Source organism: Astatotilapia calliptera, chromosome 16 (genome assembly GCF_964374335.1).
Source record: "Astatotilapia calliptera chromosome 16, fAstCal68.1, whole genome shotgun sequence".
Lineage (NCBI taxonomy): Eukaryota > Metazoa > Chordata > Actinopteri > Cichliformes > Cichlidae > Astatotilapia > Astatotilapia calliptera.
The window spans coordinates 20,208,717-20,223,192 of NC_137437.1; the positions used below are offsets into that span (position 1 = coordinate 20,208,717).

The window sequence follows — 14,476 nt, forward strand, 5'->3', positions numbered from 1 at the left end:
ACAACTTAGAGGGCTGCCTGCCAGCAAGTAAACCAACAACGCTGCATCTCAAACTTGTCTACCTATGGACATTTTTTTAGTGCAAGTAAGCATTTAATTCTTTTCCCTAAGAGCGCCTATTAGATCTAACTTATGTCGTTTTAATCTATACTAAACTGTTTTCACTTGAGTCTGTTTGCTGCAGTGGCTGTCGCAGTGGTGCCTCGCAGTAGGTGTATTGTAAATCAACTGGGTGCTGCGTGAACTGTCATTAAAGTGATCATTAACACTCGTGATATCATCAGCGCATGGCAGATACTTAATTATCAGATCCCCTCTTCTGTTTCAGAGGCCCTGGTGTATTTTTCTTTTTCAGAACAATTTCTGATGTCTGCAAAATCCATATAAGCCTGTCTGATTAGAACAAGCTCAGTTTAATGAGTTTCTCCTGTGCCACTGTTTCAGATGGATCTCATTAAGGGTAATCATACTGTAGTATGAGTTCTAAGGAGGACTTTATACACAAGCCAAGGCTATCTAAATTGATTTCCCTTCTCAGTATTGAGTATTTAACAGGTGTGATTCTGTTGGTCATGAGAAAAATGTCATTCTACTAATCAGATATAAAGAGTAATCAAGTAAACGTTTCTGTCAAACTCCACTGTGGTGTGACTGCAGAGCATTTGCCAGCATTTAGGTAATAATCAAATTTAATGATGGCATTACTGAATAGCTGAGGCTTGCTGCAGTCGCTCTTTTCTCTCCTGGGTCCTCTTCTGCTCCTCAAAATGTTTCAAAGTTTTTCTTTTCCACAATTCCCTGGAGCTAGCCTCCCATCATATCTGAAATGCGCTTACAGCAGTGGCCGTCTTTTGCTTGAGAGCTCTTTGCCTTATGCTTCCATCAGAGGAGACTGAGTCTCACAGATGCACTGCTTAACAATGCCATCCCCTGCTCCCATCAGAGGGGGGAAGGTTGCGGAGCTGCGCCCCGCAGAATAAGGGGGGCAGGTCCCCTGTGATTGGCGAGAGCTGAACATCGATGCCAGCTTCCATCTGTCATGATAGCCTATCTCTGAACCTTCAATCTGTCAAAAGCTTGCTGCCTAGCTGAAGGCTCCAGGAGATTTGGCGTGCTAAACAGATTTGACAACAGGCATTATCACTGTGAGGGGCCCGGCGAAAAACGCCATCAACGTGTTAATTGTGGCTGGAAATGTAAACTGTCACTTCTCATCTCATTTAACACTACCTTTGCCAGTTTTTTTCTCACCTCCTTTTCCCTTATGTTAGCAAACATATGGAAATATTTAGGCAGATGCTTTAATCCTTGAACTATATCAGCTTTAGGATATTGACTTGTACTCCTCACCTACAGGCGGTGAGACCTAGAACCACACGCTCTGTTGTCCTTGGTGAAGAAGACCGTTCGCTCTGTGCTCAAAGAAATGCAGTCTGAATACAGCTGTGTTATTTAACTAAGTACAAGAATCTGTTGCAGTTTCTGAAAGATAGAAGCAAAGCTACATTTTAGCCAGTTGGGTTTTAGCTGAACCAAATCTTACCTCAGCCCATTTTCCCCTGTTAGCATCTAGAATGTACATATTTGAAGAGCTAGACGTTAAGAAAGGAATGGGTTTATTTTTCGGATCATTGGGCACAAACAGTAGTAAAGATTTGGTGTATGTATTATGGTGCTTACATCATTATCTTGCAAAAAATTAAGTAAAATAGCATTTTAGAGTGAGTAATGTGACAATTAGTTGATTATCCAAGTGACAGAAAAATTATCTGCTACTATTATGATAATCAGTAAGTAACTTTCAAAGTAAAAAATGTCAGCAGCTTTTCGTTTGTGAGGATTTGCTTCTTTTCTCAGTCTAATGGGTCACTAAATTTAATATCTGGGACTGTTCAAACATGGCAGTTACATGAGTGTGCCTTGGGCTTCGGGATACTGCTACAGACCATTTATTATTGTTTTCAAGAACACATCAAATTAATAATTAGTCTAGAAAATAATTGCTGACTGATTGACCATGTAATACTCTTTCTTAGATTTCGATCTGTACTTCTTTAAAAATAAGGTTTATTGTCTTTAATAAAAACCTTAAATCTAATTTCTCATCAACATTTTTTTGCTGTCTTTCTTACTATTTCCCTCTTTCTGGTACATCTCAGAATGTCAAGCCTGTTCCTATTATCTCTAATTGATTATCCTCTATCAAAGCACCTAATTATTTGTCAGTTGTAGCGATCAGCCCTATTATTTGTGGGCTTTCCCCTGACAGGCCTTTAATGGTGATGGTTGGTTTAACCCCCAGGCCTTGCTAATAGGATTTAGCAGCAGGTGACTGGTAACACAGACACACACACCCCTCTAACCCCTTCACCCCTAGGAATATCAGACCCTCCCACTGCCTGTTCACTGAAAAGGCGTACAAACACTGCACTAATACAGCCTTGTCATTCCCTCTGAGCTGAATGTATCTGTATGTAGCAAGGCAGGACTGTAGTGTCACGCCTGGTTCTCCCCCTTTGTTTTGATGCTGCATAGTCACACCGTAAAAAAAAAAAACCCTAAACAAACAGTAATATTCCGGCAGCTGGGGCAACAAAATAATACCAGAAAATAACAGAAAACAACTTTCCCATGAAAATACGGTTATTTTCAGTAATGACAATGCAGTTTGTTGCCCTAATCTTACATGGGATTTTGCCTTTTTCAAGTGCTTTTAAACATTAAATTAGGAACAATTTAATGTGATTAAACAATGAAATTACCTATTAAAAAGGTCAATGAATGCAGCAATATGAATAATAATACTTAAATGTACAGAAATACACAGTTAACTTAAATAATAATGGATTGCATTCATATAGCGCTTTATGAGACCCTCAAAGCGCTTTACAATTCCATGTTATAATTCCCCTTTGGCCGTCACCAGTAGGTGGTAGGTGAAGTGTCTTGCCCAAGGACACAACGACCGAGAGTGTCCAAGCCGGGGCTCAAACCGGCAACCTTCTGATTACAAGGCGAACTGCCAACTCTTGAGCCACGATTGCCCTGAATAACAATAATAGTTCAAGTTCAATCTTTCAAATAACGGACAAATATTTGTGAAATTATGATGCATTTGTGAATGTATTTTAACAATCTAAATAAGCATATGTACAGACAGATACATTTAAAAAACATGAAAATTATGTTGTATTACATTTACAGTGATTTTACGTTAATTTACATTTGAAATGTAAAATCACTGTCTATATATGTGAATTTAATGATATTCTAGAAGAAGAGTACAAAACTGTGAAATAGACAGTAAAATACTTTTATATCACGATTTTTTTTTACAGTGCAGGATTCATGCAGCAACGCATACGTATGCAAAATGCCAATGCAAATAAAGCCGAAGCAGACACGGCGCCATCTTGGAGGTGACAGACGACGGCTAGACGGAGAGGCCACGGCCTCTATGTGCTGGTCGTTTCCTGACGGTGATGTCCTTACAAGCTGCGCTGTTTGCAGTGTCATACAGTAAAGATTTGAATGTTTATTAAATATAATTTCTGGACACTTGAAGCAAGAGAGCATAGATTTAGTGTTGCAAAAATATTGCTGTGATGATGTAAGGAATGATTTAGTATTATTGACAGTTTATTAGGATGATTTACCTGTAAACTGCTCCTTTATCCCGGTGAGGCCTTTCTGTGACTATAATGTCTGCCAGTCAAGCACAGAGCTGCTAACTCAGACAGTCGTTCCTTCAGCTTTTGTCACTTTATTTGGTGTCCATCCATCCACTCATGGCAAACAGCAGCAAAGGCCATTCATTTATACTGATTGGAAGGAAGAGCGTAGGAAGCCTGGGAAGTGATGGCGTTGCCCAAGGAGTGGGGGTACTGTGAGGAGAACAGGACAATGAGGAGCAGGGAGGGGATGGGTTTGTTATCCTGGTAATTAAGGACAGAGTGGCTTCCATGCCTGGTGTGCGGACAGGATGTGGCAAATTACTAGAATCTTTGTGAGGAAAAGCTGCTCCCTCTCTACTCTGTCCATTCTCAGGGGACCTCATCATCTTCTCTAACAGTCAGGATGGGATTTTGTACCCTCTATTCCCTCACCTTCTCCTTCTCTCTTTCTGTCTCTCCATTCATTTCCTTTCACTTCTCTCTGTCAGCTTCCTCCTGAAGTGCAAGTCAAAGTCTGAAGTAACATTGCGGGTTTAGAATTGTAGATTAGTATGCCGACTTCTTGGTAATGAAAACTTCTGGCAATTATTCATGTTTATCTTTTTCGGTATTTACATGCTGAGGAAGAGCTAGGCAATTTTTCTAACATCTTGAGACAGATTTTGATAATTAACTGTGTGTGTTTCACAATGCAATTCCCCTGACATGCAGAGAAGGATAGAGAAATAGACAAACCATAAACAGTACTGTATGTTCTGTTCCCTCTGTGAAACTCTGCGTGCGTGTCTCTCACTGACACTGCTGTTACTTTGATATCATATATTAGGGAAAAGAGGATATTATTTCTTCGTTTCTCTTGGCATTTTGCATTGGGATCCTCGGGCTGTGGTGCTCAGGTGGGGTTAGAGAAAACAGTGGCCCTCACAACGACAGGATAAGCTAGCAGCAGCATGGCAAGACAGCAAGAGAACACTCTGGGGTTTAAAAGTACCCAAAGCATCCTGGGTAATTAGCCATTACAGTGCTGTCACAGAGGGTTCTGCAGTCAATACAGAGATAATTTGGGCAATGGTGAATGACAGTGCTGTCCAGGCTTTTGGGATGATCAAGGACAGATCCAGCTGCACCAGGCATCTGTCAGGCCCATGAATCACTCCTCCAGCCAGCAGCTGGGTGAGTGGAGCAGAGAGAATCGCTGGAGAAGCATGTGCAGACACACAAATAAACATGTTCCCCCTCTCTCCCCTCGCCACACCGGGAAATGGCTATTAAAGGTCTGCCGTTACAGAGCACCGAGTGGAAAAGGCTTGTTACCTTCAGTGGCAAATGAATGACATTGGGAATAAGGTGAGGAATAAAAGTCAGACCAAGGGGACATTTTTCACAGTTATTTCAGCTGTGTAGCTAAATCCAGGGAATGCAGTTAGGATGCATTTTTTCATGTTATAGTGATATAAGTAATATGTTTTACACAAAATAACAACAAGGCTTTATGTTATTACAAAGGAAATCTGGAAACTATACCTTGTTCTCTCCATTGCTCATTGGTAGTTGAAGACTGTTTGCTGTATTCAGGTTGCAGATTCGAGATATTATGTAAAGTGTCGACCAAATCCATAGTAAAGCACTTAAATTCTTCCCCGTTTTTCCTGTAATCCCCACCAAAACAGGGAAGAATATAAAAGGGACTGAGCAGCATGACAGATCAGGGCTTGTGTAGCAAAGTATACACATCACTATATAAAGCCCAAACCTGCCAGGATTGAACAAAGTATTTCAGGTAGCATGAGTTTCTAGTTGCTATTTTTCATTTTTACTTCAAACGGTTTCTTTTAGCACACCTGCTGTCATTAGTTTGTGCAAATTACAGGTACATTTTAATATATTTTAATCCTCTGCAAAAGATTTTGCAGGAGATTCAGTATGATGATACTTGATGGACCATACTGGTGTGAGTTTTACATACAGTATCAGTTCTCATGCAGTAGCTTATAAGAGTTTATTCTTAGGCGGTGACACAACCTTTGTTGGCTTGATCAGATCACAATAACCAAACTTTCATATTTATTTATTAAAACTCTTTGCTTCAATTTAAGATTTTATACACCAGTGTTAGATGTATATTGGTGTGTTGTACATAATAGTAGAACATAATTATATTTTGATTATGAAGCTGAGCCTCAACCATTTCAGCACAACAAATATGCATGTATGCAAACGTTTAGGAAGATCGTACTGATGGCATTTATAGGTCTCTGAAAATATCATTCCAAAATATGTAATATAATATTAGATGTCAGTCTGAGATAAATGATCATATACAAGCTCTACTAAATGAAAAGTTTGGTAACATAAACATTTTTGTGAATTGAGGTCATTTCAGAAACCGAACAGCAGAGTGATGCTTTTGCTGCAGTCTTTAATATGCCTGGAAATTCTTCTCTCTGTTGCTAATGATTATGCAGATGCTCACAATCTGTAACACAACACTAGTTTATTAACAGTTATTTTAAATGTCAGAGTAGTATGTTAGTATACTAACTTTTTAGAAACCTTTTCAAGGGTTTGGATTTCATCATTTCAGTTGTTGTCTTATTCCACAGACAAGTTACGACCCAAAGTTGAACCCAAAGTAAGGTGCTATAATAGACGCTATTTTCTTTAATGTGAAAACAGCTATTTTTAGGATTAGCTCATATGCTGTATATAGATGCACAAGGTTGGCTTGTGTGTGAGATATAGGTCCTATCTCTGTGCACCCTATTTAATCATAACTGTGGAGACTCTGCCCTGGGACTGGAGCTTTTTCTTATCATACTTTAATCAATATCTTTCTCGCTATGTTAACACAAAGCAGTCCTCTCAACACTGTGGAGCTGCAGTGTCCTTATTTTGTAGTTGATGAGTCTATGGAAATGCATGTGTATATTAAGCATGATTCTGCGACCTGTGCCAATGCTGAAGCACTTAATTTGTTTAATGACACTCAGAGTACAATGAGCTAGTTTTGAGAGTGCATTTAAAAGGCAGACATTTCTGTATTCGTCTTGTTAATACACAGATTGTCTCTGTTTTAATTTCAGATGATTTTCAGAGCACATCCTGTAAAACCACAAGAATAAAAGCAGCGTATTATGAAAAAGGGAAGCTGATTTCGAGTAAGTCACCTTTCTTCAGCGTTATCACTCCAATTCATCTCAGAATGGAATTAACTTCATGATAGGCAGTGAAAGTACCTATCCATCTTTGATACAATGAATTCAAAGATGCACAGCACTGACAGTCAATTAAAAATGAAAGATAATCCACCCCTCCCTCGCAGAGGAATATTCAGTTTGGCATATGCACTATAAATACCTGCCATCATTTTACATCAGTTTGCTATTTATCTGTCATTTTAATTTTTTTCCAAAGTGGATGAGCACACATCTGAATGTTTACCTGCTTTTCAGCAGGGCTAGTAGCTTCTTGGTGACTGCTGTATTACCACATTTTAGTATTCCCACGGGATCCATTACCATATATGTGTCTATAAAGGGAATTTGCAGAGAGCAAAGTGAACATGTTATGTCGGTCATTTGCTGTGCAAGGATATTTTCCTACAAACTGCATTTTAAATGCTATGTTTCTCCCCATTACTCTACACCGAGAAACATTTAAATGCCCTTTAATTAGTGTGTCCTTCCTGCTATCGATAGGCCACTGGTAATCACTCAGAGGACTAATGACTCCTAATTGAATTGCTTTAAAGAGGAACACAATTGGTCCTGTCATCAGTACCCAGACAGCAAGATTTGGGAGCAAACCCAAAACGGGGGTCATTTTGTTAAGCATCGCGCTAATCGAAGTTACATATTTTCACAGTGGCAGAGAAAAGCCTGATGCTACTGTGGTGATGTCAGATCATGTTCTCTCAATAGAGCCTGGGGAAGGAGGGACTGGGGGGGAATGGGGAGGTGGGAGTGACTTGTGGATCATCAAAATTTCAGTAGATATTGATTTGATCTTTTCATATTGTCAAGGAGAAATCTAATCATAATAGAGCAACATATGATATCTCCCTCAAACACCTTTTAACAAGCTATTGCAGCTTATTATCCAGTTTGCCTGCACCAAACCCTCATATCATATTACGAGCACTGCAGGACCTGCGAGGATGTCCTTTTCATCCGCATGTCCTGAAATTCAAGCGCTGCAAAACTTTCATCCTGTACTTACATTTCAAAACAAGACTAATGGCTTTGCAAAATAACTAAGACCGGGCAGGTGTGCCAAAAAAAAAAGGATGAAAAGCAGCCTTGTATTTGTCCAGGAGGTCAAAGCAGAAATTATGCTAAATATATTCACAGGTAGTTATAAAGATAGTTAAAGTGCCTACATTCTGACATTTTTCTAAAACAGAGGTAAGGGCTGCACCTTAAGTTAAACAGAGCCTGGTTGCAATGAAATGAAAAGTTGTAATAAAAAGGATGACTATGACGAGCAATTTTATATAGATACACCGTACAGTGATTTTATATAGAACTTAATGATCCTATATCCTGTAGAGTGTCATTGGCATTGCAGAAACTTTCTGTCCTAATTATCCATTTCAGCCTGCCTGTTTCACATCTCCGCAGTCCCTCATTATCCCCACATCCACCTCACAGTCTGCTCAGTGTTACATTAGTAAAATAGAGCCTTTGATTTGTCCTCAACAGCGCAGACGTTTGAAAAACAGAAGAGCGAATGAGAGCGAGAAAGTAAAACAAAGAAGGAGAAGAGTAAAGTCCTCTATATTAGCCTGGAAGTGGCCTTGAGTGTTGAATATATTGACCGTGTCACCCTCCAGTTTTGGGGGGAGAAACTAAATTCAAGGCCACACCAGGGATTTGATGCATCACAGACATAATAGAGGATATTTTGGTTTGCTCTCTGAAGTATGAGAAACATTTTTTTCCCTCCCACCCGATGTAGGGAGTGTGAATTGCTGGAAGGCATTTGTAAAACAAAATACTTTACTTGACTGTGGAAACAATGAGTGCCCACACCCCCTGCGGTTGTAATGATGCAGTGAAAACCAATTCAACGGTTCTTAAAACAAAACCGCCCTTATTCAGAGAGCCTGGCGCTCGCCTTATTCAGATGTTATGTTGAACACATTAACCTGTGTTTCTGAAACCAAGTTGTGCTGCACTGAAATATCCCTGGGCTTCATTTGCACTACATTAATAGTATTGGACTGACTTGCTATGACATTACGTTGGAGTTTTTAAAGCGCTGCCTGTACCTTCCTGGCCATATTTCAGCACAAAATGACAGCAATAAGAATCTGATCATGTTGGGTCACTCTGTTTGAAAGCAGACCCTGCCTCTGTTTCCCTTAATTAAACCCACACAGCGCTCTTTCATCTTTGCATATTCCGCGGCTGGGACATTGATACTCATTATTTCTTAAGTCTAAACACCAAGACTCTGTCAAGAATGCATCCATCACCGGCAGGCTGCTCGGCGTCAGCAGAAATTTTTCGCACTCTGTCAGCAAATTTAGCAATTTGCAATTTTCTTACTAGAGGGTTGTGACGTATTTTTATCTCCGAAGATGACTTTCAAATGCACAGATCATGAGGAAGTTGGCTTGTTAGTCCTTTCTTCTAACCTCGGCTCTAATGACAGTAATTAACAGGGCCACATTAGAGAGCCACCTCAGGAAGCATCTGACTGTTCATTTGCATGGCGTTAATACAGGAGGATGCCGTGCTGTGAAAGGCTTGCCACGAGTGCAGCAGTGCAGCTCTGCCTGTTTGGCAAGCCCTCCTGTTCTTAACAGCGCCAGGGCCCATTCTCCCATTCATTATGTGCCTAAAGCTTGAGTTATCCTCTCCTTGGTACGGGGATGAATGTTATTAAAGGCATAGCTGTCTGACACAACTCTAATGAAAAATAGGATGTTTCTGAAGGTTATGTTGCCAGCGAGCTCAGAAATGCCTGCTTCATTTTCCCACCCCAGCACAGGGCAAAGTAATTCCCACCTCTTGATAGATATTTTTTCTTAAGTTTTTTTTTGTGGCTCTGCACGCAGGAGCCTCATCATAAAGAGACCTTTATTATCCGTGTTTCTTCCTCTGGTGATGCTCAACAAAGGGCGAGGCTGGACTTTTTGGCAGATCATACAATTGTGAAAAACTACATCTGTGTTTTCTGAAGCGACGGCTGCTACTGTGTGGATTTAATTAAAAGGCATTGCTTGTATATGGTTTTTGCACAGATATTTGTTTTCATTTGCTGTAGCTTAGAGATATCATCGCGATCTCATGTTTTACTTCTTGCACAACATTGTACAAAAGCTCATGATTTACAAGTTACACAATCACACACCAAAAAATAAAGGATCATTACCAAATTAAAGTAAAAGCTCTCTCTTCAGATGACGCAGGCTTGTGACAGTGAGAGATGGCTGCTCAGCAGCAGGGTCACATTGCACTTTTCAGAGCTCCATCAGAGGTGGCAGGTCATGCTGAAGATGACCCGATCCGCCCACACTGACGGATCCCAGCTCTGGCCTTAAGTGTAAATCCTGCTCTCCCCCTCACTCTCTGCCCTGTTTTGGCCTTGCCAGTCCCTAACAGCCCCATCAGAGCCACATGGGAGGCCGCTGACAGACACGCAAGATACCAGGCTACTCCAATTTGCCCCAATATTCAAATAAAAGACTGCAAAGTCGCCATGTCGACATCTTCGTAAGCTCACGATGCTTGGTCCATTTCCATGAGCAACTGAGGATGTTGCAGAATTATAAACTGCACCTAGCTGCATGGTGTGCTGTTCACTATTGATTTTTTTTTTAAAAACAAACATTTTGAGGGCATTTTAGTGCTACATACGTGCTTGAATTTTAATTTACGCCTTCCCTATAAGTGGATATAGCGACTGTCTTTTCTTAAAGTGGAAATTTACCTCAAGGTAAAAATTGTGTGTAAATATCAAAATTCAAAAGAAAAGAAAAGAAAAGCTGCCATCAAATTAAAACATAAACTATGTTTTTTAAGATCCACATTTGCAAGCTGAATTAAACACATTGTCACAGTAAACCACTATATTGAAATAATTTCACAAATATTGGAAATCTTTAATTTAATCTTGGTTGAAATGGTAAACTCTTATGGAAAAATAAGCTGTTTGAAAAAAGCGAATTAATGGGGAGAAAGCGGGGAAAGCACAACCACAGATATAAGAAATAAACAAAAATATTATTAATAACAATTTCCTATAAAGAGTGCTAATTAAAAAACTCTGAACCCTTTTTAAAATAAATTACAGATTTATATTTAGTTGGTTTTTTTTTTATCCTTAAACTGAGTTTGAGGATAGTGGCTAAAAATAGTCCAATCACATCAGTCCATCATTTTAAACTGGAAAATAAGTGTACACTATTCCCTATACAAAACAACAAAAATCATTTGTTACACACAGCTGTGCTTTAAGCCTGGAAACTCACTGTGGCAGTCCTGGCTGAGAGATTTATATCATTAGCATCAGAAAAAGTGTTAGCGTCAAAGAACGGGGAAATTCACCTTCAGGCATAAAGATTTACCAGCAATTATTAATCTTTGAAAAATTATTTTTGACAAGACAGCAGACAGCATGATGTAGTCGCTTCAGTATATGTGTGTATGTAGAGCTTTTCATAAAGACTTTTTCTCTATTTTTTAAAATAATGTTAACATGTGTCAGCTTCACTGAAAATGACATTAAAAATCATATTATTTCTTGCTGCCATTTAAGGAAAATACTTTTAACTGCTGTCTTATCTGTTGTGTAACAAGCAACAGACCCTGAACACAGATGTTTCAGGGTCAGCCAGAAAGCCCTCTAACAATTGGTTACCACCTCTTACTGTGTGTAAATCACAGCCAAATTCAGTGTTCCTAAAAAACCACAGGCATGCTGGTGTTCCCCTTGCCAAAAGTTAAAAAAACAAAAAAAAAAAAAAACCCCAAAACACGAGTCATGAGCTGATATTGGTGTCAGGTCACTTTTCTTTCTGACTTGAGATTTTCGTACGGTGACCCTTGTTAGCCTTTAAATACGATATCCACTGGAGAATGAAGAGAAAGTTCAGTCGTGAAAAATATATTTAGTTTTTTTGTTTTTTGGGGTTTCTAATCCTCTTTCATTAGTTACATACCTGGCTAATTTTGTTGACTTTCAGGTGGCTGATATTATAACTCGATCACCTGTGGAGCATTTAAAAACATGCAACCATGGTCGCTGTTGTCTGGATTCGTGGTTTGTTAGGGATGTTTTTGAAGCGGCGACTCACCGTGTCAGATTATGCCACATATCCATTTGACTTTCATAAGCTGTTTACGCTTCAGAAATTGTGGCAATGGCTTCTCTCTTGTGCAAAGGTTTTTACATATGTTGTGTGTCTCAGAAATGCCGCCCCAGTTATAGCTATCATTCTGAAAAAAAAGAAAAACAACCCCTGAAGGCTACATGAGGCTTGTCATTTTGTGATTTCTCCACTTATTTGCATTTTGTTTGGCTTTTGGATGAAACATGTGACGATAATTTCAGTTCCAGGCAAAAATAAAAGTAGCAATGAATTCCTAAGTTGTGCCATAAAACATTTATTTTAACTTTATTATTGTTAACCTAATGACAGCCCCATTAGTCCTCCTTTCCCATAAAGAACTATGGTCTTGGGTTTATTTCAGTGAATGTATTTATGGCTTATGTCTTACACAAAGCTCACTAATAATGTGTTTAATGTGGACAATATTGCTTACACATGGGCTCTTATTAGTGAGTGGTAGTCTGGTCTCAGGATCAGTGGCAGTATCCTTAAGGGATGGCCTCTCTTAGGAAAGGATGAAACAAGTGCATGTGAAAAAAACCCAGCGTGAGTCCTGTTCAAAGGCACAGACGAGTTCTGACTGGATTAACATTTATTGACCGCTCAAGCTTTCCTTTTTTTTTCACCCACTTTTTTATTTTCCTTTTTTTCTTTTCTTTTCTTTTTTTTTTTTTTGCTCCAGGACAAAGATTCAAACTTAATTGCAGTGGCTGTTCCACCAACTGATCACCAATGTGCCAACAAAAGCCTCCCTAATAGGCGCTTCATTAAGGATTAGAAAGTCTCTATTACAAAACAAATTAAGCATGCTCTGATCTTAACCTATAGGTCGAACGGCATTACAGCAAAGTTTAAGCTGTTAGATGGCTGAAAAACTTATTACGGGTTAGCGCTGAGGTAGCAGTTTGGTATTGATTTTACGATAGCTAGGTATGATGATTTATGGAGTGCTTGTGTCAGTATAACAAGCTGAAGGACACACAATATCATCTCCAACATCATTAAAATTCAGAGGTCTCCAGAGCTAGCTCATCAAGTACTGTTCACCTCCTTGGAATTTCATACGCACACACATGCACGCACACATGCACACACACAGCTATATATATATTTATATATAAAAGATCGGGGGAAAGATATGTATCTACTCAGAAATTTCAGTTTTTTGCACCTCTTTGACATTGCATGATATTACATTATGATTATTTTTTTTCTGTTTTAACTATTGTTTACCCCATTTTGGATTTAATTTGCACTGTTACAGCATGCTAATATTCTGGTTTGTGCATAAGCTTGGTTAATGCTTGTATCGATTGTATAGCGTAGCAGTTCAAAAGGTCTACCCTTAACACAATCACTGCCTTGGTCTCTGAGCTGCACTTAACAGATTCTGAGCAGTAAAATCTGTGGTACACTAGAGCCCCCTGTGGGCACATGAAAGTAATACCAGCTGGTTATAATGAGTTCTACTTATTTATATTTGGATGAGGATTTATTGTTGAAAATTTTGCCCAGGGCTAATGATTAATATAATGCGAAACACTTTTTTTTAATTGTTTCCAGCCAGTTGTTACAAATATTCTGCTACAGTTTAACATCAGTCAGGTTTCTTAACACGCGACTTGCTGTCTAACTGAAAACGTGGATGTAAAATGTGGTCCTCTTTGCTTTGTAAGTTAGGGCTCGCTCAGACAAGACATGTAGCAGAACGTGGTGCTTCTCAAACTTTGCTCGTTTGGTAAATCTTCTCCATAAATAACTATGAAAAGATTACACTGTGTTAATGGTATTCCTAATAATAATTCATTAGAAATGCATTCTCAGCATGAATACCATCTTACAGTTTTTGTGCTAAGAAAGATGCCTGTAGACTCAGTAGCACAGAAATACGTGAAAGTGATCATACAGAACCAAGTAAGTCAGCTGTCATTTCACACCCCTTTTGCTCCCTCGCAAAGAAACCCAACAAGGAGAGATTCAGACTACCATTTAAGGTCGGGCTGTCCGAGGATCGGCCTGTGGGATGAAGGTAAGCTTCTGGGCTTCTGTCTGTCTTTCTCTGTCTCTCAGATTCCTTTGGATCCACCACCCCCCTCCAGGATCCCAGATTCTCTCCATCATCTCCTCCAACCGTGAGGTCTAACCGGCAGGGCAGGGGCGTGTGGGCGGACATGCTGGGTGCTGGCAGCATGCTCCGTCTGCTAGTGAGTAATGCGAGTACAGCAAGGACCCCCTCCACCCCCCCTAAAAAACACACACACACACACATACACACACCTCACACTTCTAGAAAGAGATGGGCCATAGATGGAGAGGCAGGCACTCCTGCTGTGACTTGGCGCACCCCACTGGACAGCTGGAGACTTAGGGAAAGAAGACGCTGCCAAACATGCCCGACAGAACAGGGGAGTGGTGGAGGTGCAAGGCTGGGCAAGGCCTGAGGTGGCTCCCATACCTGCAGCTG

At 39.8% G+C, this 14,476-nt stretch overlaps 1 long non-coding RNA gene across 1 annotated transcript; it reads right to left on the bottom strand.

Annotated features, from left to right (window-relative positions):
- Positions 1–3,104: 3,104 nt before the first annotated feature.
- Positions 3,105–14,210, bottom strand: LOC145420941 (uncharacterized). The gene is made up of 3 exons (XR_013902181.1): positions 13,999–14,210; positions 3,657–3,884; positions 3,105–3,500 (listed from the first exon to the last, which is right to left on the bottom strand). It is a non-coding gene; the product is annotated as an uncharacterized LOC145420941 (long non-coding RNA).
- Positions 14,211–14,476: the final 266 nt, after the last annotated feature.